A 26,544-nucleotide genomic window follows, 5' to 3' on the forward strand; every position below is an offset into this window, starting at 1 on the left:
GACTTGAATTCTCAAAGCAGTCAGCAAAATTTCTTCAATAACTCTGTATATCATTGTGCTGAATGATAGCCTTCTTTGCTTTCAGAGTTGTGTTTCTTGGCTTTGGAATGTGGGAATAATTGTATACTGTGGCCTTGTGATTATCAGCCTGCTGTAATACTAGGGCCAAGATCATCTCAAATTGCTGGTCATCAGCAAGAGGACAAGAAATGAATGGGAGAACTTGAGTTGCTCATGTTACAAAGTTCTTCTTTCTGCCTTTAGGATGTGGGGGCAGTTGAGGTAACGGCTTTCCCGAGAAAGTCATCAAGGGCCACCAGAGCAATTACATATGCAGAAAGGTGGGAAAGATTCAGACTCTGCAGGCAGGTAGATTATATCATGAAATTTGATGCAGAATATCAGTCTGCTGCAATAAAAACTAAAAATTAAGAGCAACAGATACCTATTGAGTACTTAGGCCATGCCCAGGAACAGGCAACTGACCTCTGTAACCTTGTTTGATTTTCATAAACCCCCAAAGAGACTGGTGTTTCTAACCTCTCACCTTGACAGAGAAATGTGATAGATTGGTGGAGTGTCTTGGTTAGTTTCACGGCAGTGGAACCAGGGTGTGAATAATACTAGGACTGTCTTGAAGCCTAGTTCTTAAACATTGTACCCTGCTTCCTAACCAGTCTTAGAATTCTTTCCTTTGTAATTAGTAAAAGTCTCCCTCCTACTGAGTAATCTTCCTTTCTTTCTACCCCCCACCCCGAGCTGGGAACTCTTTGGGGGGGGCATGCATTTTAAAAGCCCAGCGAGCAGTAGGCTCTCAGGAAGGTGAAGGGATCTCTGTACCGGTGTTCAGTGTGTTCATGGCCCAGTTAGATTCTTCTCTGTGGTCCTTTGATTCCTGTCCCACACCTTTTCCCTAAACTCATCTCTTCTCTTGCCTTTATTTAATCTTGGATTCCTCTTTTTTCCCCCTGTTTGCTTGGGGAAGGAAGGGACTGAGAGTTGAGGTGGGGAGGATGTGGTTCAAGAAATAAGGGCGGGGAAGAAAAGGCAGTGGAAATTGAGAAGAACAAGGTGAGAGTTAATAGTGAACTTGCAACAAAATGATGTAAGCAGAGCTGTCCCACTCTAGGCAATATATTCTCTTTAAGAGTTTGTAGAAGTCATTTTGGGCTTTTCAGATACAATCTACATCTGTGTCACATGTACCGAACCTATTCCTAATGCCAACACCAGTAGGTCTTCATGTAGTTGTCGTTACAGTGTCAGGAAAGCTAAAGACAGATGCTTTTGACTTTGACCTAGCTCAGCCACTTATCCTCTGAGGGGCTTTGAGAAGGTTTATGTCAACTTCCTGTTTGTTCATTGGTTTGGAAATACATCTTGAGCTCCACGTTGGTGCTGGGCTATGAATGGAGTGATGAAGATACAGCAGGACACCAGAGAAAAAATGCCTTGCCTGCACGGAGCTTCCGTTTTACTGGGGCAAGGGAGCTGAGCAAGGAAACCATGTCATCTATGAGCAAGTCTTCACCAGGGGGTAAGCAGAGAAGGGGGAATGAGGAGATGTGGTCATGGTTTACTATTTTAAGTAGTTGTGAAAAGGTCACTGTGGAAGCAAGATTTAATTGATGATGGGGAAGACAGCCTTCTGGGTAAAGGGAACGGTAAGTCCTGATACTCAGGTAGAGCTAGAGGGGTAGCTGGGAGGCCAGCACAGCTGGAGAGGAATCTGTGAAGGAAAGGGTAGGGGGTGAAGAAGGTGATAACACAGCTGTGTCACATGGAGCCTTTTTGGCCGCTGTAATGACTTTGACTTGGCTTCCGAGTGAGGGGGGAAGGTTTTGAGCAGGAGAGTGTCACGGTCTTACTCATGGGGTTGAGTCGAGAATGAGAATGACCGCCATGGTTGGAACATGCCTGCTGTGCAGCCTTGGAGATCTGTCCTGATGCCGGAACATCAGTGATAGTGAAGGAGCAGGTGAAAGTGGTCAGCCTTCACTTTCTGGTGAGAAAAAACACTCGATTTTGAAGAGGACCCGGGGAATAGATATGAGAGACGAGAGTTAAGGTTGACTGGCAGGGTTTGCGCCTGACCAGCAGGGTGAATAAAATTGCCATTGAGAAGGAAGAGATGAGGAAGAGCATGAGCCTTTACTTGTTTTATTCAGCGGGTGTTGTGTTGGTGATGGAATCAGGACTTCACTTCAGGCATGTCCTGACATGGCAATTAGAATTCCAAGTGGACTTGTTGAGTAGTCAGTTGATAGGGGAGTCTGGAGTTCAGTGAAGTAGCCGGGCCTGGAGACCGTCTCAGAGTTGTCAGTGTATGAATAGTTTCTCAAGCCCTGGAGCTAGGAGACGCCCCCTGATGAGTGTGTGCGCAGAGAGAAGAGGCTCAGGACTGAGTCCCTGGATGCTCTCACCTTGAAACTGTGAGATAGAGAGGATCTCACAGAGGCAGGCGAGATGGAGCGGCCGGTGATGACTGGCAAGTGTGGTATCTTAAAAGTCAAGTGAGGGAACGATTTCAAGGCGGAGAAGTGATGCAGGGTCCCCTGTATCATTTTAACCTAGACTACAGCATTAGGCACGTTGTTTGTGTTTATTAAGGATTTGCTTTATTCACTGGTGGAAATAGACCCCAGGTAATGAACTATCATGGGAAAACCCTTTATGGTCTCTGATCTTCAGTTTCCTTAAAAGGTAAATGAGCAAATTTGGCTAGTCCTGTCCTAAAAAATTTGCCAGCCTGGATATAGTGTGACTTTTTCTGCTTTTGTGTGATTGCTTGAGTCTAATCAAGACTGAATCCATCCCGCTCTTATTTGTATTTATGCCAGTCAGGGCATAACATGTCTTCTGTGTAGTGTCTTCAAGCCAAATCGTCTGGAATTTCAAATCCCTGTTGAAGTTTTAGTTTAGGTTTTGTTTATGCATATCTTCTTTCTCTTGTGATTTCTGTAGACGTGGAAGAAACCTCCGTCCTCAGAAGGCAGTACTGGAACCTGTGTGGAAGTTAAGAAAACTGTCCCCTTGGTGGTGGCCTGAGGAGATTATCTCAACCCCAATGTTGCCCTGAAATTTGTGTTCAAGATTCAAGAAGATTAGGACTGCTAAGGTATGGACATTTGATTGTGAGACATGACACAGAGTTTATATTTATATATTATATATATGTAATTTTTTTTCTTAAGGCAAACACATTTAAAGGTACTTAATCATTTTAACAGCCTTTTCTCCTCTTCATGCCTCGTTTCTCTTTCCTTTCTCCCTTCCTCCTTTGAAGGAATGATCTTAATCTCTTTTGCTACCAACTTTTGGGATATGGTGGGATGAATAAAGGTTCAGTGAGAGAAACTGAAGTCCGTTTGCATGGTCTCAATGAAGTGACCTGAGGAGAATAAGACAAGTTATGGGGAGAGGTTTGTGCAGCCATCTCTGATAGAAAGAAGAGGGAATCTGAGAATACCACCCATGAAATGGGACTTCGGGTTCAGAGATGAGTAAAGAAGCCATTCTTTGGAATACGTGATTAATTCCTGTTTTCACTGTCCAGAGGACACTCGAGGCAAAGCTTTGTATTATCTCTTCAGATCTTGAGGAGGCCCTGTCTTGATGTTTCTTTTAGCTATATACCCATGTTGGGGCAGACTGAGATTGAGTAAGGAGGTTCCATTTGTTCTTTTCTGGATGCAGTGAGAACCCACTGTGCATGTCCATGTACATGCATGTGTATAAGGCCTATGCATTGTGTGTGTGTGTGTGTGTGTGTGTGTGTGTGTAGTGGTGTGTAATCTCTCTCATCCTCTCTGGGTAGGGAGAGAGAAGGACAGATGGAAGGAAGACAGGGTGAATCCTACAGAACGGCGTGTTGATTGTGTCTCAGGCATTGTGATGTAAGCTTGGGGGAGAAAGTCACATGTACAACTGATGACCAGCATCTGGAAGAGGGATTTCTGTTGTGGGAAACCAAGAGGAGCTCTATGTAAAAAAGTTTTCTGAGACTCCATAGCAAGGAAGGCTTAAGGGTTGGACTCATTCTCAGAAATCATGGAGTTGGGTGTGCCTGGGTGGCTTATTGGGTTAAGCATCTACCTTTGGCTCAGGTCATGATCTCAGGGTCCTCGGATTGAGCCCCACATTGGACTCTGCTCAGCAGGAAGCCTGCTTTTCCCTCTCCCACTCCCCCAGCTTGTGTTCCCTCTCTCGCTGTCTCTCTCTCCGTCGAATAAACAAATAAAATCTTAAAAAAGAACTAATAGAGTTGACATCTCTAGGCTCACCTCCCACACAGAACAGTAGTACTGCATACACTGCTGGTGACGAGCCAGGGGGAGGTGTGGTTTAACAGCCTGGGACCCCGTGACCTATCTACCAGAGAATCTAGAATGGCTCCGAAAGTTCCATTGATGACTCATTTGTTGTCATTTTAATTTTCTTTGAAGAAAAAATAAAACCCTCATTATCCCAAAGCTCTGGAAATTGGGAGAACAACTGTAGCTAAGGTATTGGTTGGCTCCCTTCTCGGGCACAAAGGCCTCCCCTGTGTCATCAGCCGTGCAAGACAGAGGTCCAGCGCTGACGAAAATGAAATACATTATAGCCTTAGGTCTGTTTTCATTTTATCTCTGACTTTCTCCCTGTTTAGAGAAATGTGGTATATACTTTCATTGATGATGAAAAGACCTTCCTTTCAGGAGGAAGTACATCGACTTTCTCTCTCGTTTTTGTAAACTCCTCCGAGGCCCATACCGAGGTGATTGAGCTCTGATGTTCACACTGCTCACGGTACTTCTGAAGAGAGTGCTGACAGACAGGTGACAATGTGAGGGGTGGCATTTCAAACTCCTCTTTTCCCTTTATTCGGGAGATTTAATTTTTTTTTTTTTCAAAGACGGGAAAATAACCTCCTTTACAAAGGGCGCCTTTAAAGCAGTGTAAGTCTAAAGAGTATTTATGAATTCATTCTCCATTAATATGGTTTCAGAGGCTAAATAAATAATCAGGAGAAAAGAATAGAGCCCCTTTTTTGACTCCTCACCCCAATCTCAACATTCTGTGTGAGAGACCCACAGTTGTGGTGCGGCCCTCTGCTCACAAGGACTTGATCTGTTGGAAAGGAACAGCTGAAAAGCTGTTCTGTGCTTGTCCTAAAAATTGAGAGAAGCTTTGGGGTCAGGGCTGGGATTTTGAGGACTGAGTGCTTGGCTTTGATTGTGTCAATCTTTAATTCAGAATGCCTGTGTTCTGTCAGGAATACTCACCTACATGCTAACTATTTAAAACATGACTTCAGTGGAGAAAGTTTTAAAGGACGTGGCCCTACACATGTTCCTGGCTTAGAGACCAGCCCTTAAGGGGAGAAGAAAGCTTTCTCCTGTGGTTGGCAGAGGCCACAGGGAGAAGAATGTCCCCTTTGCTGGGCATGTTCCTCACTTGATTGGGCGAGATCTCGCTGTCAGGTATGCAGGTGTGTGCAGGCTCCTGCTCATAGACCAAAACTCAATTTCCAGGAAGGAAGGAGGAAATGAGGCAATGTTGGGACATCAATCTACCCTAATGTTTCCTGGCTTCCATGCTCCGGTGCCTTCAGCAGATTTTTCAGATGTCTCTTCAAGTGAAGACCGTGTAAAGGAGTGGCTGTGTTCGCAGACTTTAGAAAAGGCAAATCAAGCTTCTGTATGAACATTAGAGAAGCCATTTAATTGTTTTTTTAAGCCAGTGCTGCTCAGAGCGTTGTCCAGAAACCCGCAGCATCAGCGTCAGCTGAGCTAGTGACAATGCATGTAGATTCTCAGGCCTTTCCCCGCACTTCAAGGGACTGGAACCTCTTGAAGTGAAGTCCAGGAATCTGTGTTTAAACCAGGTTTCAAGAGAAATCCTATGCCTTGCTGAAACTGGAAAACCAATGATAAATGTGGTCCCTGGTGTCTGAAAAAGGGAGTTTTTAGAAAATCTTAGATCTAAAAATGAGGACACTCTAAAAAAATGGATACACCTAAGTGCAGGGGTATACGTATATATAATCACTCACACACACACACACACGTATATACAAATAGACATATATGGCACTGAAAGGGAAAATAAAAACATTTTCAAATGCCAAATCGAAGTTACTGAGGTTTGAATCATGGCATCTGAAATAATTAAAGTGGAAAAATAATAATAAAAAGTAATATTAGGTTTGCTGCCATTCTAAGTAAGTGGATTGATGGAACAGAATAGCATTCTGCATTAGACACACACAAGGAGAGTCCGCTGTTTCACTGAGAGCACCACATCATTTCAATGGCGTAAAAACACTACTTCAGTAAATAGTGCAACAACTGGGTATTTACTTGAAAAATAAAGAACCTAAACGCCTACCTCATCCCATACATACAAATCAATTTGAATCCAACTGAACACTGAAACATAAAAGCTAAAACAACAAAGATAGTAGAAGAAAAATGAGAATACCTTTGTAACTTCAGAAGGCAGAGGCTTTTTATAAAGGACACAAAATCACAAGCCGTAAGAGGGGAAAAAAAACACACTGAACTTCATGAGAATTAAAAACATCTATTCAGCGAAAAAACACCACTGGGAAGATAAAGAGATGCCCCACAGACTGGGAGAGGAGATTTATAACACATATATCTGACATGTACTTGAAGAGGCACTTGGTACAACAAGATGCAGAACGGCCAATGAACAGAAGCAGTGGTGTTTAACCTAACAGGCCTTCAGGGAAATGCAAATTGAAAACACAGTAAGATACCATTACACGCCTACCAGAATGGCTAACATGGGAGGAGTGCCAACACCAAAACCTCAGAGGAGACGCGCCACTGGAACTCTCATGGAGAACTGGCAGATATGTAAAATGCTCCAAGCACTTTGAAGAATGATCTGGAAGTTTCTTAGAAAGTGACACAACTGCCTTACCTAAGAGCCAGCGCTTCTAGTCCTAGGTATTGATCCATGAGAATTGAAAACCTTTGTCCACATGTGTTCATAGGAGGGTTTTTGTTTTTTTTTAATAGTCCAGTGCTGAAAATTAGCCAGATGCCAACAGGAAAAGGGAGGAACTTGGGTACATTTGTAAAATGAACACTATTTTGCAACAAAGAGGAACTTTATACAGATGAACAGAATAACACGAATGAATCTCAAAATAGTATGATCAAAATTAAAGAACAAAAAATACTTCATGATTTCCATGAAATTGTAGAGTAGTCAGAACTTCTTGATGATGGTAGAAATAGTTCAGTGCTTGGGTCTGGTATGATGTAATCACCTGAGGAAGGTACATGAGAGAAGATTCTGGAGCAACAGAAATGTTCTGTATCTTGACCAGCATTTTCCAAACTGATTAAGTGGCAAAGTCACTAAGCATCTTATTGTATGTAAATAATGTCTATAAGAATGCCTAAAATGTTTTTTAAAAACTCCCATTTATTGAGGGCTTTGTCAAAAGTGCCATTTTTACTATGTATCCACTCATTTAATCCTTGAAAGCATTCTAGGGCTGGTTTGACTTTTCCTAATTGACAGACGTGGAAGAGGCTGCTGAGAAATGAAAACTAGCTCTCAGTCCTATTACGCTCCCAGTCCTATTACTCTGTTGCAGAACCGAATTCAAGAGGAGGTACTTCCTTTTGTCTGGGAAACATGTCTTAACCATCATGTTATATCTTCAGCATAAGAGTCCCTGGCTGCATTTTCATTCCAGATCAATGGAACTCCCAGCCTCCGTGTCTCCGTTTGGAGGACGGGGATGATTCTCGTGCATGCTTGATAGAATTACAGTGACAATTAAATTAAATTATACTTGTTAAGTGCTGGTATGTGCTGGTTCCTTTTAAGTCCTGGATACATGTGAAGCTGCTGGTTTTGCTTTAGAGCTTCCAGGAGCCATGGCAGTCCTAAGCGAGAGAATTCACGTCCTAGTCCATTGTATGTGGCCTGAGTCAGTGTGCATATTTGTGTGTTCACTTAACTAACACTGAAGGCAAAATGCTATAGTTTTCTAACAACTGTGTCAGTTGCATTACAAAAATCTAGAAACACTGGGAAGAGTTGACCCTGTTGCCAAAAAAAAAAAAAAACAAAAAACAGTTTAAATAATATGCTGGAAATGGTATTGAGGCAGAACTGTCATTAAATGTGCATATTACGGTTTATCTGTCTAGGGTGATTGAAAGGACGTCGGAAGCTACCTAACATGGTTAATGGGTATCAGCAAGGTTAATTATCTTGGGAACACTGAAGAGCTGAATTCCTTTGTGTACTTCCCTGATTTGTGATACTGTCATATTATTTTTATGACACTTGGGCATCCGTCTTTATTTGAGCTGTGCTTTTTAAAGTCTCCATTTCCATGGTAGAACTTCAAATCCAGAGCTAGTATGGATACGTGTAAGCGAATGGTGCTTTTCCTATAAAGGACAAATTAATCAGTTTATTACCAACCTGCTATGTAAGTAGAAAATCTCCATACGCCTCCAAAAGATGTTATGAAAGGGAGATTTAAAACTGCTTTTGGGATGGTTTTTTCATCCTTGTTTCTGATCATCTCCACTAAGTGTGGGAAGGTGGGTGGCTTAGGAGAAGAACCCTTCAGATACTGTCAGGGTGTGGGGTCTGTGAGGGGCTGGGGAGTAGGGTTGAGTGTGATGCGTGTGGGGGTAGGTGTGTGTGGAGGGTAGGTGTGTGTGTGTGTGGTGTAGATGTGGTGTGTGTGGGGGGCGGTGTGCAAGCGTGCATGCAAACATGTATTTCCCCTTCTTAGTCTAGTTTTGTGCAAGCATTGGTGTTGCTGTGGATCACTTTTGTACTTACCTATTACCTTTGGAAGTGAAATGGTGGTTTTGTGTTTTCTGTGCCTCCCAGAACGTTAGCAGAACTGTGGCTAACTTACCAAGTCTTATGACCTCCCTTCTCGTGGTTTCCTTCAGCCCTCACTGGATTTCCCCTGAAATTCATCATGCATCAACATTTCATCTCTGGTAATAAATATCTTAGTGTCAGTCATGAAAGCATCAGCAGAGCTGCTTCCTTCTGAAAGGCAAAGGATCCTGCTGGGGAATCCACAGCTTTGCTTTCTGCAGCTGGCTTTGTTTCCTTATTCAAGCCATACATGCCAACCACAATCACGAGCCCAGGGCTGGGGTGGGGCTTGCTGCTTGATGTCCGCTTGACTCTCCTACCCATTCCTTCGGTTCTCCATGACCTCATATGGGAAATGGGAGTTTAGATCACACAAGCCTGAGGTTATCCTAGATTTGAGCAAATGGTCACGTTTTACTTAATTCCAAATAAATTAGTAACTCCTGGTAATAGAGCCACATACCCCGGGCATGTTGGACACCTGTCTGTAAGGATCAATTTGAACATGGACCATGAAGGCAGAAACACATGGAGCTAAAGACATTATAAAATTTCTACACAAAACTTCTTGTTGAATTTTATTTTTGTGTCAATTGTTAAACATTTTTTATTCAGTTTAAATTAAAAACAGTTAACCCATTTCTCCCACCTCCCACTGCCTGCCTCTTGCCATCACCAATCTGTTCTCTGTGAGCTTGTTTTTTGTTTTTTGTTTTTTTTCTTTTTACTTCTTAAGTGAGATCAGAGTGTTTATATTTCTCTGTTTCACTCATTTTCACTTGGTATAATGCCTTCAATCTCTGGCCACATTGTTGCAAATGACAAGATTTCATTCTTTTATAGGCTGAATGATGTTCCCTGGTGTATATATACCTCAGCTTTTTTATCTGTTCATCCATTGTAGCCATTTAGGCTGCTTCTTGATCTTGTCTGTGGTAAATAATGCTGCAAAGAACATGGGGGTGCATGGATCTGTTCACATTAGCACTTTTGTTTTCTTCAGATAAACTCAGAAGTAGAATTCTGGATCATATGGTAGTTTTATTTTGAATTTTTTGAGCAACCTGCATACTGTTTTCCATTGAGTTTGCATGAGTTTGCATTACCACCAACAGTGCGTGAGGGTTCACATCCTTCCCAACACTTGTTATTGTCTTTTTGGTACTAGATATTCTGACAGGAGTGAGGTGACTTCTCACTTTGGGTTTGAGTTTCATTTCCCTTACGATTAGTGATGTTGGGGGTGTTTTCATGTCCTAGTTGGCCATCTGTAGGTCTTCTTTGGAAGAATGGGTATTCAGGTCTTTTGCCAATTTTTAAATCAGATTTTGTTGCTGCTGTTGTTGGAGTTTTTTTTTTTTTTTTAATCTACTTTGAATTTTAGCCCCATATCCATTATGTGATCTGCAGTGATTTTTCTCCCATTCAGTCTGTCGCCTTGTTATTTTGTGGATGGTTTCTTTTGCTGGGCAGAAGCTTTTTAATTTGATGCAGTCCCACTTGTTTGTTGGTGCTTTTGTTGGATTTGTTCTTGGGGTCATGTTTGAAAAATCATCACCAACACCTATGTCAAGGTGTCCATGGGGCAGCCATCACAAAATCTGGGGCTCTAGACCTGTGCACAAGCTCCTTCCTGGGAGCTCCTGGAAAGCTGGAGCAAGACTGGAGAGCGTCAAGATGGCGTTCCTTGAGACCAGCTCCATAGGCCACTTGGTTGTGCCAAACTTGAAGCCTGCTTCTCCATCTGAAGCTGCCAGACAAGCCAAGTGGCCTCCTTCACAGAAAGACTTAAAGGTCATGGCTTGGCTCCCTGCCTGTCTGTGTAGTGCCCTGGGAGTGGTAGCCTGCCGAGAACCATCTTGCCAATTACCGCAGTCCCGTGAGACCCGGGAAGGCAGATTCCTCTGTCCCTCAAACCAGGGAATCAAAAGGAGTCTCCTGGGTGCTAGCTGCAAAAAGCAGGCCCCAGAGGCATGTCAATCTCCCCTTCCATAGAGGTGTCCTGGAACACAACAGGGAGAGCACGAAGACTGTGTTCACCGTCTGAAGTCTGTGGAAGGGTTCCAGTCAGGCCCTCGATGTGTGTTCAGTGAGAAGCCTGCCCCTCAGGCTGTAGTCATGGTAAGCATGAGACCTCTGCAGAAAGACCAGGCTGCTGGGTCTATTGCCTCTTGCTGTGCTCTTGGGGTGGAAGCTGTTCATGAGCTCTTTCTCTGTTGGTTACAGTCCAATGGGACCTACAAGCCCAAGTCCCACTGGCCATGAGCCAGGCCATGCAGAGGGGTCCCCTGGCAGCCGTCACAAAAATTGAGGCACCAGACAGGTATGAGCTCCTTTCTGGGTCACATCAATGATAGTCTCATGTGATCAGGAACACAAGCTCCCCTGGCCTCTGGAGCTAGGGGATCTACTCCCTGAGCAGCAGCCACTGAAATTGGAGTACGAGTTGCCTGTAATAAAGGCACCCTTCCAGGTGCCTGAGGACAGCAAAGGGAGAGCGTGAGGATGGGCACCTGGAAGTCACAATCAACAGGGAGTGTTCTAGCAGGCTCCCAGGTGTGTGTGTGAAGTTAGAGATCTGCCCCTCAAGCCAAGGTTGGAGTATAAATAGGTGAACTTCCTTCATTTGAAATATGGGTACCATCAGCTAGCTCTGAGCTGAGCCCTAGGGCAGGTGAGTCGGAGCCCATAGGCCCTTTGAGAGATGTTTCTCAGATGCTGATGTCTTAAGAGTCTTTAGATAAGAGTCTTATGGATTTCAAAATGAGATATTTGGGAGGGCTTATTTCTTAAATATATATCATATATATATGATTTTATGTATTTATTTGAGAGGGAGAGAGAGCTTAAGCAGGGAGAGGGGAAGAGGGAGGAACAGACTCTGTGCTGAGAAGGGAGCCCGATGTGGGGCTCGATCCCAGAACCTCAGAATGGACATGAGCCGAAGGCAGATGCCTAACCAATTGAGCCACCCAGGCACCCCTCTCAAGTACATGTCTTAAGAGCTGGTGTGCATGATGTGGTTTGAATCCTTTGTTCCTCCTGGCAAAACTCTGAGTTTTGAGTTCCCTTCTAGTTGTGGATCACCCTCCCAGGTATAGGGTTTACGGTCAGACAGTGCCCTAGCCTCTCCTACTGGCCTTGATGTAGTTTTCTTCTCATGTGCCTCATGTGTGTTCATCACACCACCAGCCTTTAGCAATTTTGAGAAAAATTGTTCTATATGTAGTCTAGACTCTGTGGGTTGGTGGCAGGAGGTAAGTTCAGGATCTTCCTGTGTCCCCATGATGAATGATATTTCTACTTGTTGGGTTTTGTGCTCATTGTATACCACGAGATGTTAGAACACCATTCAGAAAGGCTTCTTTGGGATATGGTCTAATTTTTTCTTTTATTCTAGAGGTTCTTGGTTTTTGTTTTTCTCTGCCTCAAGTAGTGGCTCTTAAGAGACTATCCCATTCTATACATGGGGAAATTGAGGAACAGAGATATTAAGTTACTTTCTGAAAACCACCCTGGTACAATGAGAAACTCTCTGATCTTTGGGTTAGGCCCTCAAAATGCAGGTAATGGGCCCTGCTCCATTCACAGAGTGTTTTACCCTGCCCTGAAGCGTACCAACTACCAGAAAACTGCTGCCATGGTCTTTGATTCTGCTTCCAACGTGGTAGCACCTTTTTTGCCTGTCTGTTTTGTTTTTAATTCAAAGAGCGCCCATTTTAGGAATCATCTCTGTTTGACAGTTTCTGAAGAAAAAGATGTGTGTTTCTCCCCTTGAGCATGATGTTTTGGAGTCCGTTTGTTTACCCGGTCTGAATTTTACCCAAGGCCTTTGAAACTAACGAAAACTGAGCTGTGGCTGTGTTCAAAATCTTGTACAGATTGAGATCTTATTTGCCAGGTTAAAACAGAGAAAGCAACACCAGCACTCCCACTGAAAATAACAGTGACAGTGACAAAATGGCCATTTTAACTTTTCCTGCAACTGGACACGCTGTTTTTATAACTATGCAAATAGAGCCTAGGTTAAAATTCTATGAACTGCAAATTCCCGTCTACAAAAGACCTCCTCAGAAAGACTTTCTTTTCAACTTGCTTATTCTTCCCCTTTGCCACTAAAGCCATCCCCACTTTGCCATTTCTTCTTCATGATAATTTTTTGGAATGTTCACACCAGCATTTTCTTCTCCTTTAGTATGAGTTGGAGAGTGGATGGATGCCCATCCTATATATCTGTTGTGAGGATCAAATGGGAATAATTGAGAAAACTACCATGAAAATCACCCCTGAAGAGCTGTCTGAAGACCTCAGTGTCCAACACACAGTCTTCCTGCTCATTTGGTCTGTGCTGCAGCTCCTCTGCTGTCCTCCCTTTTGCTGTAACCCCAGCCTTTGCACCCACTAAAGTGACTTTCTCCATTTTTCCAGAAATAGGCCATGTTTTTTTAAATCACCACTCTTTTGTACCTGCTGGTCCTTTTGCCCAGAGTCACTCATCGCTACTCCCGGACCCCAAAAAAAAACCCAAAACAAAACAAAACAAAACAAAACAAAAAAATTGAAAAACTCACATTTTGAGATCCAGTTCACTGCAAACCTTCTGGGACTCCCCAGAGCTATGTGTCACTTCTTCCCTTTGACTTCATGGCATTTTTTTCAATCATTCATTGTAACTACTAGAATGAAGAGAGGTCAGTATAATTGTGTTTAGAAGTCACTCTCCTTCTAGTTCCTAGCTCTTCTTGGAAAGTAGTCGGTACTCAACAGACACTGGAACTGAGAATGTGCTTAAATATATTGTGGAATGGATTCAGTTTAAAAATAGGTCAGTTCCTTATGGTTTATTGGTTCTTTTTAGATTTCTAACTTTTGGTTGTTTTCTATTTTTGTTTTGGCTTCTGTCTGCTTCTCCAGATTTTTCTATCTATATAATCTATTCTAGAAGTTTTCTTTATATTTTATTTTTTTTATTATATTTTATTTTAGAGAGTGTGCATATGGTGGGGTGGGGAGACAGGAGGGTCAGAGGGAGTGGGGGGAGAGAATTTCAAGCAGGCTTCATGCTGGCATGGAGCCCAATGCAGGGCTTGATCTCAAGACCTTGAGATCATGACCTGAGCTGAAATGAAGAGTCAGACACTTACCCAACTGAGCCACTCAGGCACCCTTAGAGGTCTTCTATTCTTATTTTCTTCCTAACTACACTATCTATTCTTATTATCTGTCTCATACAGCACTGTGCTTTACAGCCTTTATTAAGTCTTCTCCTGACTACAGGGTTGGGGCCCATCTTGCAGGTTCTACATTACCCCCTTTCCTGTGCCCTGTGCAGACATGGCTCATTAATCCTAGCTCAGGAGCTCTAGAATCCTCCCAAAACATCACTCCAGAAAATAGCTGATTGTAGCATGGAAACAAAAACCTATTTGCCATTCTGGACTGGAAGATTTCCTTTCCAGAGAGCTTCCAGTTATTCTTTCCAAGGTCAGGACCTGTTTTCTTACAGAGTAAATACATTTAGGTACCCCTTGTCTTCCCTGTATCCAAAGCATAACTCCTTCCTGAGAGGTTATGGGTCTTGTGTTAGGATCTTGGAAAGGTTTAAGAAGATATCCATTTGATCAATTAGACTTGGGAAGCCAAGAATCACTTGTGCAACATTTTACTACATATGGGATGTCTGAAGAGCTATGTCTATGGTTTGAATTTGATATAAATCAATGTTAATGTCCTTGGAGATTAATCAGGTTAAAAAAACTTATTCTTTTAACAGAGGATTTTCAATATTTTAGACTTCTGAAGGCTTGATTTAGTTGCATAGCCCTTTTGATTGTGTTTTGTGACAGGTGACATCTTATCTGCAAATAATGTTTTGATGTCATTATTGTTGGTCTAATAACATAGGAGAGTCTGATGAAAAATTGATAAAACAACCATAATAAAGCTGATAAAAGCTCCCTTCTCCAGAAACAGAAATATAATCCATTCATTGTGGCCACTAATTTTCTGGTACCTTTCTTCAATCACATGACATTCTATCAGTCTCTACAGTCAAACCACGGAATTTCTTCTTCCAATACGATGACCACATGTAAAAATGCATGGTCCATATATAATCTCAGGGTGTGTTTGGATCCACTTCATCCATGGGTTAAAAATTAAGAAGTTTTCCTGTAGTGACATAAAAGGCATTCACACCCTAGGTTTAATTAGTTTGTGGCTTTATTCTTATTCCTCTTTGGGAGATAGAGGACACAGATAAAATAGGAAGAGAGGCCAAGGTTCCATATTAAGCAAGTATGTGACCTATAGGAGAGATTATAAATGTGGAAAACAACCAGAAATAGTCTTTGGCATTTAATGATATTCATGGCATTGATCTCTGACCTTTTACTTGAAGCTGTGAGATTGAACTCAAGCAAATGTTTCTACTTCCCTCTGTATAGTTTTTGGTCAAACCTCAACTGGTAGAAAAGGGATAAACAGTAAGTAGGACTTCAAAATATCTTTGGAAGATGTATAAAGGAAATGTCATTTTTTGATACATAAAACCTAGTTCAGTAAAGACATCAGAGGAAACCCCTCAGTAGATGCTCTAAAATTGGGAAATATGACAAAGTATGAGCCTAAAGGAGGAAAGAAGAAAAGAGAAAGGATTAATTAAAAAATCTGCCTGTGGTGTGAATGATTCACCTCTTTTCCATTGCCTCTCATTAATAGAGCTGATAAGATCCTTTTGCCCTTAGCCAAAACAAATTGGAAGGGTCTTTTCTGAAGACACTGAGTGAGCTTCCAGAGGGAAGATGTAGTGCTTTGCTGTTTAGTTGGATGGATGTCCTCCTAGGAAGATCCTTTGCCTGTGCCTTTCAAGGGCATCCCAAGCCCGAGATTAGTTTCCTGCCTCTCCATCTTTGAGGAAAGTCAGCCAGTGCTTCAGCTCTGTCACACTGGCAGAATGGCCAGCCAGGTAGCCATCTGATTCCTAGGTAGAACCTTGTGGTGAGACCTGAATATAAAAGACTGCTTTATAGTATGTACATTTAACTTAGCTCAATTCAATTACATTTGATTGATAAAAATATTGAGAAATATAGTTTAAGTCTCTGTTATTCTACTCAATAAGAGCATGTTCTACACTGATAGTGAGATCGGGCACGTATTTGTTAACTTATTAAGTCCCCATTCTTTCATGCTTTCCAAGGTGACCATCTCACTGTATTGAGTATAACTTGGCTATATGAAGATGTTCAGTGTAATAATAGATTAAAAATATATAAGGCAATTATTTCATACTGTGTTGAATTTGATTTCTTCTCTAGAGCAAGACCTTTGTGATATATCTATTGTGAAATACTGGACACGTTTCTACTAGTGTTTCAAGGGTCATTGTGACTGTACATGAATTTTGCATCAAATATGGGTCATTCTATATTCTAATCCTTCTATAGGAGGACTACACTCTAAAACAGCAGAGGGAATCTCATCTCTAATAAAATAGTTAACGCAATCTCCCCATTGCTTTTTTTTTAAATCAATTTTCCTGAGATAACCGATTATAAGTATATAGTTTGAATTTTGCAAACATACACACTTCTGTTAACTACAGACATGATCAAGATGAGGAACATTTCCACCACTAGAAAGTTTCCTCAGTCCTGATGTTTTTCTCCTCATGTTTTTTTTTTTTTGAGGAAAGAGTGATCTTTACCTTTTAACTTATAAATGGCCATCCATGATATATTCTGTTGTCTCTCGCTTCTTTCATTCAGAAAGATGATTTGGGGAAATAGCCATGTTTTTGTGTGTATTTTTAGATTGTTCACTATTATTTCTCACCAGTACCCTTGAATGAATATATCATATTTTGTTCTTTTTTAATTTTTATTTTATTTATTTATTTATTTATTTATTTGGTGCATGTCTGGGCTGATTCCAGTCTGGTAATATTAAAGAATCATGCCCTTAGGAACATTTGTGAACAAATCTTTGTGTGGATATAAGTTTTAATTTCTTAGGGTAAATATCAAGGAGTGGAAATGTTGAGTCATGGGATAGGTGTATATTTATTTTTGTAAGGAATCACCAAATTGTTCTCCAATGTTTTTCATTCCTACTTTATATCCTCACAAGAGATATGTAAGATCCAGTTGTTCTTTCTGCTAACAATTTTGCTAACCTTGCTAATTTTAACTTAGTCAATATGAAATGGCATCTTTTAAACTTGCATTTCTGTGCTGAGTAATAATGTTAAGCACTTCAGGTTTGTTTTATTGGTCATTTGTATCTCTTTTGTGAAGAGTTTGTTCAAGTCTTTCACCCAGTTTTTAACTGCATTGTCTTTTTCATTATTTAGTTATAGGAATGATTTAAATGTTCTGGATATAAGTTCTGTGTCTTTTATATCCTACAGATAGGTTCTTCCAGTTTGTTACCTGACTTTTCATTTTCTTTGTGGTGCCTTCTGAACGGCAGGAGTTTTAAATTTTGATGAAGTGTCTCTTTATTCACATTTTCATTTTAGAGTCTGTGCTGTTAGTGTCCTGTCTGTGAAATCTTTGCCTGACTTAAAATCACAAAGATATTCTTCTATACTTTCTTCTAGAAGTTCTATGGCTCTAGCTTTTACATTTAGTTCTGTGGAATGAATTTTTGCATTTTGGTTATTTCTAGCTTCATTTCCCATCATTTCCCATGGTAACTTACACATTCATCCATAGTTGGCTAGTTTCTCCTGGTCAAACAAAGGCTGTCCTTCTCTAACGGGCTTGTTACTCTGCTCGCCCTCCTTCTGACCTCTGCACCTCTTTTTAAGTATGAAATCATTCTCTGGAGTTTCTTTTAGATTCCTTTGAATCTAAAGCTCTTCGGTGAAGATCTTTAAAGAAAGGTATCCACTGGGTTTATCTGGCTAGTTTATATAATTGTGGCAGGAGTGACATTTATTCATGTTTTTCTACATCAAAACTGTAAGTGAAACATTCATTTCCCTTTTATTAAACAATAAAAAAAGAATCACATCGATGAAGAAAACCACTTGCATAGAAGACATCATGAAGGAAAGCAAGTATTACTAAAATGTATAACCGATGTAAAAATAGATAATGTGAGGGACAAAGGAGTGTATTTTAAAACATTCTTATCAGTATCCTTAAAAATAGTAAAAGGTAATCCATATGGAAGAGTAGTTAAGAAACAGAATAAGAGGGATGCCTCGGTGGCTCAGGGGTTAGAGCCTCTGCCTTTGGCTCGGGTCATGGTCCCCGGGGCCTGGGATTGAGCCCCGCATCTGGCTCTCTGCTCGGCGGGGGGGGTCTGCTTCCCTCTCTCTCTCTCTCTGCCTGCCTCTCTGCCTACTTGTGATCTCTGTCAAATAAATAAATAAAATCTTAAAAAAAAACCACAGAATAAGAGATATCTCTTGTATTTAGTTGTTTTTTTTTTTTAATCAATGAAAGGGTTGTGAAATAAAGTATAGATCTAGGTCATAGCATATTTAGTGGGAATGAAGAGTCAAGTATAGTAGATAAATCCCATTGTAAGTTCTCCAGAGATAACAGATACGGGAGGTGGGTGTATTTGATTATCAAAGAAATTTTAAAATATTATTCAAGGGAGTCAATAGGTTGAATTTACATGTCATAAACCAAGTGACCTAAATAGGGATTAAGCACAAGTTCCTAGTGTATAAGATTCCATTTTCAAAATTCTAGGACTAAAAGAATTTTAAAAGTTTTGGATATGAAAGAGAAAAAAACCTTATACAAAAAGAAATTATTTTTAAACTGGTATCAAACTTTCTATCAATAACACTAGAGTCAAGAAGACATTAGACAATTTCTGAGGGAAGAATATTTTGAGTCTAGAATTCAGTTCTGAGCCTGACTATAAGTGAGAACAAGATAAAGGTGTTTAAAAACATCAGGATAACTAGACCTCTCATGTACCCTGTCTGAATATATTCTTCTGAACTGACAATGAAATTTAATATTTCTTAACGATACCAAGAAATGGGGAAATGAGAAAAAAAAGCCCCTTCCAAAAGTGAAAGGTAAGGTATACAGCAAGTGTAGAAAGTGTGTGGTTAAAATTAGAGAAATCAGGACCTCTAAGAAGGATATCTTCAAGAAGAAAATTGGAGCAGATGATCATAATCAGTTTTGCCAAAGAACCAAGTGATGTGATATGAGGAAAGCATGTGTGTCTTCTCTAAAGAAATCAGACTGAACAAGAACAGTAGCAAAAACCACATGAAGAAACCGTGGTCCAAATAAGAAGCATAAAAACAACGAAGAATCCAGTTGTTTGGGGGTACTACATTTAATTCAGAGCAATAAATGGCATTTTAGTATATTCCCTGGTTCTCCAGTGGACAATTTGTATCATCATAATAAACTCTTTTCTAACTTTAGTATCATCTTTTAGAGCAAACATACAAGTAAGTTAACCAAATCTTATAAGGCTTCCTCCACCCCCCACCTTTTTTTTGGGGGGGGGTGATTTTGTTATTATTTGAGAGAGAGAGTGAGAAAAGAGAGAGAGCACACAAGCTGGAAGAGAGGCAGAGGGAGAGGGCCAAGCAGCTCCCCACTGAGCAGGGAGCCCGATAACAGGGCTCAGTCCCAGGACTCCAGGATCATGGCCCCAGCTAAAGGCAGACACCCAACCTGCTGAGCCACCCAGGAGCCTCAAAATGTTACAAACCTTGACAGTGAAAGTAAGAGCAAGGTTGAAAGATAACAGTAGATAGGGAGGCAAGAGAAAGAGAGCTTAAAGGGAATGTGGTAACATGAAGCTCTTTAACAAAAGGGGAAGATGAGATATTTTTCCTTCAAGGTTAATGAAACACGGCAAAGTTTAGATATATTACTTCAGTTACAAGTAAAGCCACAGAAGAATAAAAAAACTGGGGGAGGGAGGAATAAGCTAAATCCTTATATTTCAGAGTTATAATAAAATAGGTGATATCATAAAAAGGTAAATTATGAGAAAGGAAAAGAAGCCTAAAAAGGAGTGTGGGATAACCATGAATTACATACTGAAGCCGCTAAATATGGTTGACTTGCTTCTGGGAAGCCCAGGCTGGGAGAGTGAGGAAGTCAGCTTTGTGTTTCAGCATACTTACATTTTCCCCTTTATTTGTGTTCTTTTGGGGAAAAATTAAAAAGAAGGAATTCACTCTGACTTTCAGGTAGATGTTTATTGATCCTTAAAGACTGACTTTGTCAAAGTATAATATTCAAAAAGTATAAACATGACTCTTATCCCAATAGGAAATGAATATATGTCAAATGTTTTATTCAACTCATTAATAAATGTGAATAAAGGAAGATAGAAAAACTGCATCGAAGAGCATTTTAAGGAGCAAGGAGCAGAGTGTCTGTAGTGTACCATTAAAGGTGTGTGGAAACAGATTTGATCAGAGACAAAAGAGTCCTATAGAGAAATAAAACTGTAGCCTTGGGATAACCTTTTCTATAGGTCTTAAGGTATGGTAACAAGTAACTTCTGAAAGTCTGACATTTAGTGAACCAGTAAATAGCAAAGTCAAACACTGGTGAAGTCTCCTAGAGGGTTAAATAATCCTTGGGTAAGTTTGTTGAACAGTGTCTAAGTCTACATTTGTAAGTAGATATTTTATGCTCTTGATTGCCAAGTTTTAGACAGTGTTTGTTTCTGAAAGCTCTCAAATACTCCCATGAAATTTTCCCTAACCCTTTTAACATCTGATTTCTTCTCTCCTTGTCTGTTTCCATAGCATACCTCTATTACAACAAATGGCGAAATTTAAAAATTGTTAGTCTTTCCTTGCTTGCTTCATTCCCCCACTAGAAAGCAAGCTTTCTGCGCACAAGCCTTCTACGTAGTAGATTCTTAAGATATTGGTTGAATTAATGGTTGGCTTTAAAAAAAATATTGGCTGGTTTTATAACACAGAGATAGGAAATTAGAGATAAGAACATAGGAAGAGAAAGATCAGTAAATAAATAGCCAGAAGGGGAAAACTTAAATCTACAAAATCTGTTGATGTGGCAGTTTTAAGTTGTCCAATAAATAGCTGGGAGAAACTTTGTCTTTTAATTCAGTTACATTCAGATATTCGAGAAATAGAATTCAGATAGACATACTCTCAGGTTAAATGCCTTATTAAAGCCTCCTGTCTTTCTTAGATCTTTCATAAACTTTGCATCTTCATGCCAAACATACTCCTGAATGAAACAAAAGAGAAGATTTCACAGAGAAAAGGCCCTCCCATTTATTTCATACTTGGTGTTAGGAAATGGAGGCTGCTGGCACTTTCTGGTACTTTCTGAAAATCCATAATCATAAGCTTTTTTTATTTTATTTTTTTCCCCCTGCTGCTAGAATGGCCTCTTTCCCACACAGACCATATGCAAACATTGGCTAGTCTTGTTTCAAAGCATGTTGGGCTTTCTAGCCATCCTCCAGAATCTAAAGGTTCTACCCACTCAGGAGAAGTGGTGTGGCCTTATTAGCCGTTGTTTTGTGTCTGTCTGACTAGGAGGTGGCTTCTACCCCACAAATCCAGGGTCTGTATTTGAAGCTTCTTAGAATTGCCTGTTGCTACAACTGGACCATGGTCTTTCAAGTTAAGCTTGCAGTGTACTTTGATAAATGAACCGTGCCATGATTTGGATGTTACTGTTTAGATGATCTGTTGCTTGGTCCTTGGATAAAGCATTTCAGCTTCTCTTAGGATGCCAGAGTCCGGGATGGCTCTTGTGTACCCCTCTCTTGGTCTTGGGTAGCCTCCTGATGAATGGCTTGCCAATTTAGTCCTTGCAGCACACACTCTTTAATTTCTGCCTATCTTGAGTCTGATCACTAGCTGGTTCTGCTCTGGAGGTCAAGTACCATGGTTTCAATACAGGAGCCAGAAATGAGGTGGTGCGGTAAGGCGGGGAGCTTGGGAAATGGGAGGCCAGTGCCCTGCCTGAGAGAGACTAGCGCTCCTTTGCTCCAAGCTGGATGTTGGGGATACCCAAGTGAGCCTGTGGTTTCCAAGAATGTGTAAGGAGATGCTGGAAATGCAGATTTTTCACATGCAATTGCTAATATTCAGAATGGTTCGTGGAGGAAATGAGATGTATTGGCAGGCTCCGTTCACGTGGGAGCTAGCTTACCCCCAAGCCTGGGCCTTGATGCAAGGACCCTTCTAGATTCCTACCTAATTGGTCTCCTTGCAACCATCCCTGCTCTCTCCTCTGTTCTCCACACTACAGCTAGAATCTTCTTTTTAAACGGCAGACCTAATTGTGTCTTGTCTTTGTTTAACACCATTTGGTGGCTTCCATTAAGAGCTGGGGTAAAAGCCAAAGTCTTTATCATGGTTTATGGGACCCTTTGTGGTCTTCAGGGTTCTACCCCATCCACATGGCACCTCATTCTTTCCATCCCCTCTTGGTGACTTCTGGTTCATCTAAACCAGCATACCAGCACCTCCAGCTTTTGCCAGTGCTAGACTGCCATGAGGGATGCTTCTCTACCCTTTTGGAACTGTTCTTTTTGGAAACTTTTGGACACCTTTTGAGGCTCAGCTTATGCTCTAAGGGACCTTCATTAACTCCCTTCATGAGGCTGGTTCCATTTCCTTTATATGCATCCAGCATGACCTGATTGCCCTGCATCATCATGTCCATAGAACCCTAAATTATCATCATAATTTTGGGACATAGTATAGTTTTCTTTAATGGACAGGATTATGTTTGTCTTGTTCGTGCTTTATCTTCGGTACCTGGTACAATGTCATGTCCACAGTATAGAGTTTGTCAAATGGGCATTGATGTGGCATTAAATTAACATTGCCTGTGGTAAGCATGGGATACTGTGAGGGTGTAGGATTTTATAAAAGGGGGAAGATGATCTTCAGCCTGGTGGTCTCTTAGAGTCTGGTAAAATCTCTGATTTTGAGAGAAGAGGCAATTCTATGTAATGATTTTGCTGTTTCTGTTGACAAACTTGTTTTCCTTTTGGAAAGATAGGTCTTTAATTTGTTGTTGTTGTTGTTGTTGTTGTTGTTTTCTGAAAGGCTCTCAAGGTCTTTAGATTTCTTTTGTGACCTCATGAAGACTGGAAGGGCTCTCAAGAACTCAAATCCATTGTCTAATTCATGTAGGCCAGTGGTAGAAAACTTCTGTACCTCTCGGGCTCTTAACATAACTGGCATAGAAAAATCCGAGGCCATCAGTAGGTAAACATTTCTTGAAAAGAAAAACATAAAACAGTTCATTACTTGCATTTAAACTGAGAACAGGGAAGACCATAAACCTTTCAGGCGCACAATAATATGAACAGAGACGTGTCAAGGGCAGTCGGTGGGGGAAGGTGGTAAACAGAAGGGGAGCCAGAGAGAAGCTGAGAGGCAGATACAAGAAATTCTTTAATTTGTCTGGGTTTTTTGTTTTTGTTTTTGTTTTTGTTTTTTTTTGTTTTTTTTTGTTTTTTAATCTATTTGCTCCCTTAAGTGACATAGAACATAGAAGATGAAGGGTTGAACTTCTGACAGTGTCAAAAGCCATTTACTGACAATATCATGGGATAGAGAAGGGAGCTAAAGAGGAGATAGCTGAAATGTACATGATAGTTCCCTGAAATGCAGGTGACCAGTCTCAACTGGTATGTGCTACATGTGTGTAAAATACACATAAGCTTTCCAAGACTTCGTCTTTAAAAAATGTAAAATATCTGTAATAATTTTAGCAGTACATTGATCCATGATTCCCCTCTTGTATAATTCACCTGTTTCTCCTATAATAAATCCTGATTACATGTTGAAATGGTAATTTTTTTTATATCTCAAGTTAAAATATATCAAAACTCATTTTACCTTTTCTTTTTACATTTTAATATGACTGTTGAAAAATTTGAAGTAAAGTGTCCCTCATGATCTATTTCTGTTTGACAGCACTGACTTAAATAATGGCTTGGGAGTATATGATTTGTTGAAGAAAATGCAATAAAAGTACCCTTTGACCAGTTAATACATACCTTTTTCAAAACTAGAAATTTCACGGGTCTGCTGCCCCTCTTGTATTATTTACCAAAATATGTCAGGAGATGTCTCTTTCTCTCTCTCAGACAGTTAGAAAATGACCTTGGTGTGCTTTGATTAGCAAAACAGGAGGAAAAAATGCTATAATCTCTTTTTTTCCAAAGATGACAAACCTCTCTGGGTATAAACACAACTTGATACGTATTTGTCAGTTAATTTTTCGTAGCTAAGTTGCTGTATTATCTTGTTCAAATGTTTCAATAGCCCTGCCCGTGTATACCTTTATATTGCCTCTATGAACTGAAATGTTTCATTTTGCCACAAAGTCCTACAAAAATAACTCTTAAAGGAACTGTCATAGTGAGGTGAATCAAAATTAATTTTTTCTTTCTGGCAAAAGTAGGGCTTTTGTTCCTTGTAGACTGAGTCAGAATCTAGGCTATGAAGTGGGGGGTTTTTTGTTTTGTTTTCTTTTGTTTTAGTGTACCATGGTTTTTCATAACTCTTCTAAAACTGAATTTACATTGTCTTTTACTCTCTCCATGAAGGAAAGCAATTAGACATCAAGTCTTTAAGAAAATAAGTAAACATCAGTGGCATTCTTGAAGGCTCTGAACTGCTCTATGGAACTGGATTTTTTTCCTTATGCTTCGTGGGATCTTTCCATTGAAAAACTGAAGGCAGACTGTTGGATAACCTTGGCTTTGTCTTGGCTAGTATTTTCAAGGCCAAATCAATGGAGAGGCATTTGCACATCTGGACATCCAGGCCACTCTTACGACCATTTAAACAGATTCCTGAGCTAAGTTCAGTGCATCTGTATTTTCTTAGCTCCTTGGAGTGATTCCCACGTGCTGCCAAGTTTGAGAACCACCGCATTTATTTTTTATTTTTTATTATTTTTAAAAGATTATTTATTTATTTATTTGACAGAGGGAGAGACACACATCGAGAGAGAGGACACAAGCAGGGGGAGTGGGAGAGGGAGAAGCAGGCTTCCCGCAGAGCAGGGAGCCTGATGCGGGCCTCCGTCACAGGACCTGGGATCATCACCTGAGCTGAAGGCAGACGCTTAATGTCTGAGCCACCCAGGCACCCAGAACCACTGCTTTTAAGATTATCAAACCCCATTGTTTGAAACACTTGGGAAGCAGCAAAAACGCTTTTCACACGTCCAGTATTATGAGGAATCTCCATCAAAGCTGCTCTGCTCTCTAAAGCAGGGCTGGGTCTGAAACCCACCCACTTCATCTCCCTCTGGCTCTCTCCAAGGTTAGTACCTGGGGAGCACAAATAGAAAACCTTGGATATGGGGGCGCCTGGGTGGCTCAGTGGGTTAAGTCTCTGCCTTCGGCTTGGGTCATGATCTCAGGGTCCTGGGATTGAGCCCTGCATCAGGCTCTCTGCTCAGCGGGGAGCCTGCTTCCTCCTCTCTCTCTGCCTGCTGCTCTGCCTACTTGTGATTTCTCTCTCTGTCAAATAAATAAATAAAAACTTTCTTAAAAAAAAAAAAAAAAAAAGAAAGCCTTGGATCTAATTTGAAATATCACTTTCTCAGCTCATCCCCATTCAGGGACTTGTCTAAGGATAACTTTTTCTTCTCCCTTTTCTCCTTCCACCTCCACTTTGTTTCCTGTAAGAGAGGATGGCAGCCAGTTTGGGAGCAAAAACATAATTCAAGCCCCGTGTCTTGAATTGGACTTGTGACCTTACCTCTTGCCACCCTCTTCACCTTTGACCTCAAAGCCCTTGGAGACAGTGAGGAAGACTGAAATCCTGAACCACCAATACATATGCTACTGTTTTTCCTGTGTGTGCAGATGCCCCTGGGAATAATGGAAAAGAAATCCATTTCCATGTCATGTACACATACCAGCTATGTCATTATGCATTTTATCTATCAATAATGGAAATATTAAGAACCCTTATTGAGCACTGACTATCTGCCAGATGCTGCATTTAGTGCTTTTTATGCATTTTATTCAAATATCCTAAGAACCCTAGGAGGCAAGGATCATTAATTATCTCCGTGTGACAAACAGGCAGAAAGGTTAAGTAACTAGGTGGTTTTAATATTAGGCTGTCTGACTTTAAAACTTTGCCCTTAACTGTTCAACGTAACTGCCTTTCAACAGATAACCAGTAGAGATTTTTTTTTCTTTCTTTCTTTTTTTTTTTTTTTAAGATTTTACTTATTTATTTATTTGACAGACAGAGATCACAAGTAGGCAGAGAGGCAGGCAGAGAGAGAGAGAGAGGAGGAAGCGGACTCCTTGCTGAGCAGAGAGCCCGATGTGGGGCTCGATTCCAGGACCCTGGGATCATGACCTGAGCTGAAGGCAGAGGCTTTAACCCACTGAGCCACCCAGGCGCCTGAGATTTTTTTTTCTACAATCACTTTCTATTTAAGGGATCTTCATTTGAGGGGCCTGAACACCACTGCCCTATAATGCACTGCTTCTTACCCCATTCCCTGGTTTCCTAGTGAGCTTTGGCCATAGTTCTGTTACTAGACTTGGCTCCTTGGACTACCAGTCAACAGTAGTAATGAGGCTGGACGCAAAATGCACAAACACAGGCAAGGCTTTAGTGGGGGCAGTGGCTCTGGCAGAAGGAAGACCTGTTACCCCTGCAGTGTCAAAATGGCTCCTAGAACAACA

At 40.9% G+C, this 26,544-nt stretch overlaps 1 protein-coding gene across 1 annotated transcript in view; it reads left to right on the forward strand.

Moving 5' to 3' along the window:
• Nucleotides 1-2,964: 2,964 nt before the first annotated feature.
• The window catches only part of SGCD (sarcoglycan delta), a 566,268-nt gene continuing 542,688 nt past the window's right edge, over nt 2,965-26,544 (forward strand). Inside the window, exon 1 of the mRNA XM_032851650.1 lies at nt 2,965-3,118. The gene's annotated coding sequence lies outside the window, so the exon portion shown is untranslated. The remainder of the gene's footprint in view (nt 3,119-26,544) is intronic.

Source organism: Lontra canadensis, unplaced genomic scaffold, assembly GCF_010015895.1.
Source record: "Lontra canadensis isolate GAN:19392208 unplaced genomic scaffold, GSC_riverotter_1.0 scaffold5, whole genome shotgun sequence".
In the NCBI taxonomy this organism is placed as follows: Eukaryota; Metazoa; Chordata; class Mammalia; order Carnivora; family Mustelidae; genus Lontra; species Lontra canadensis.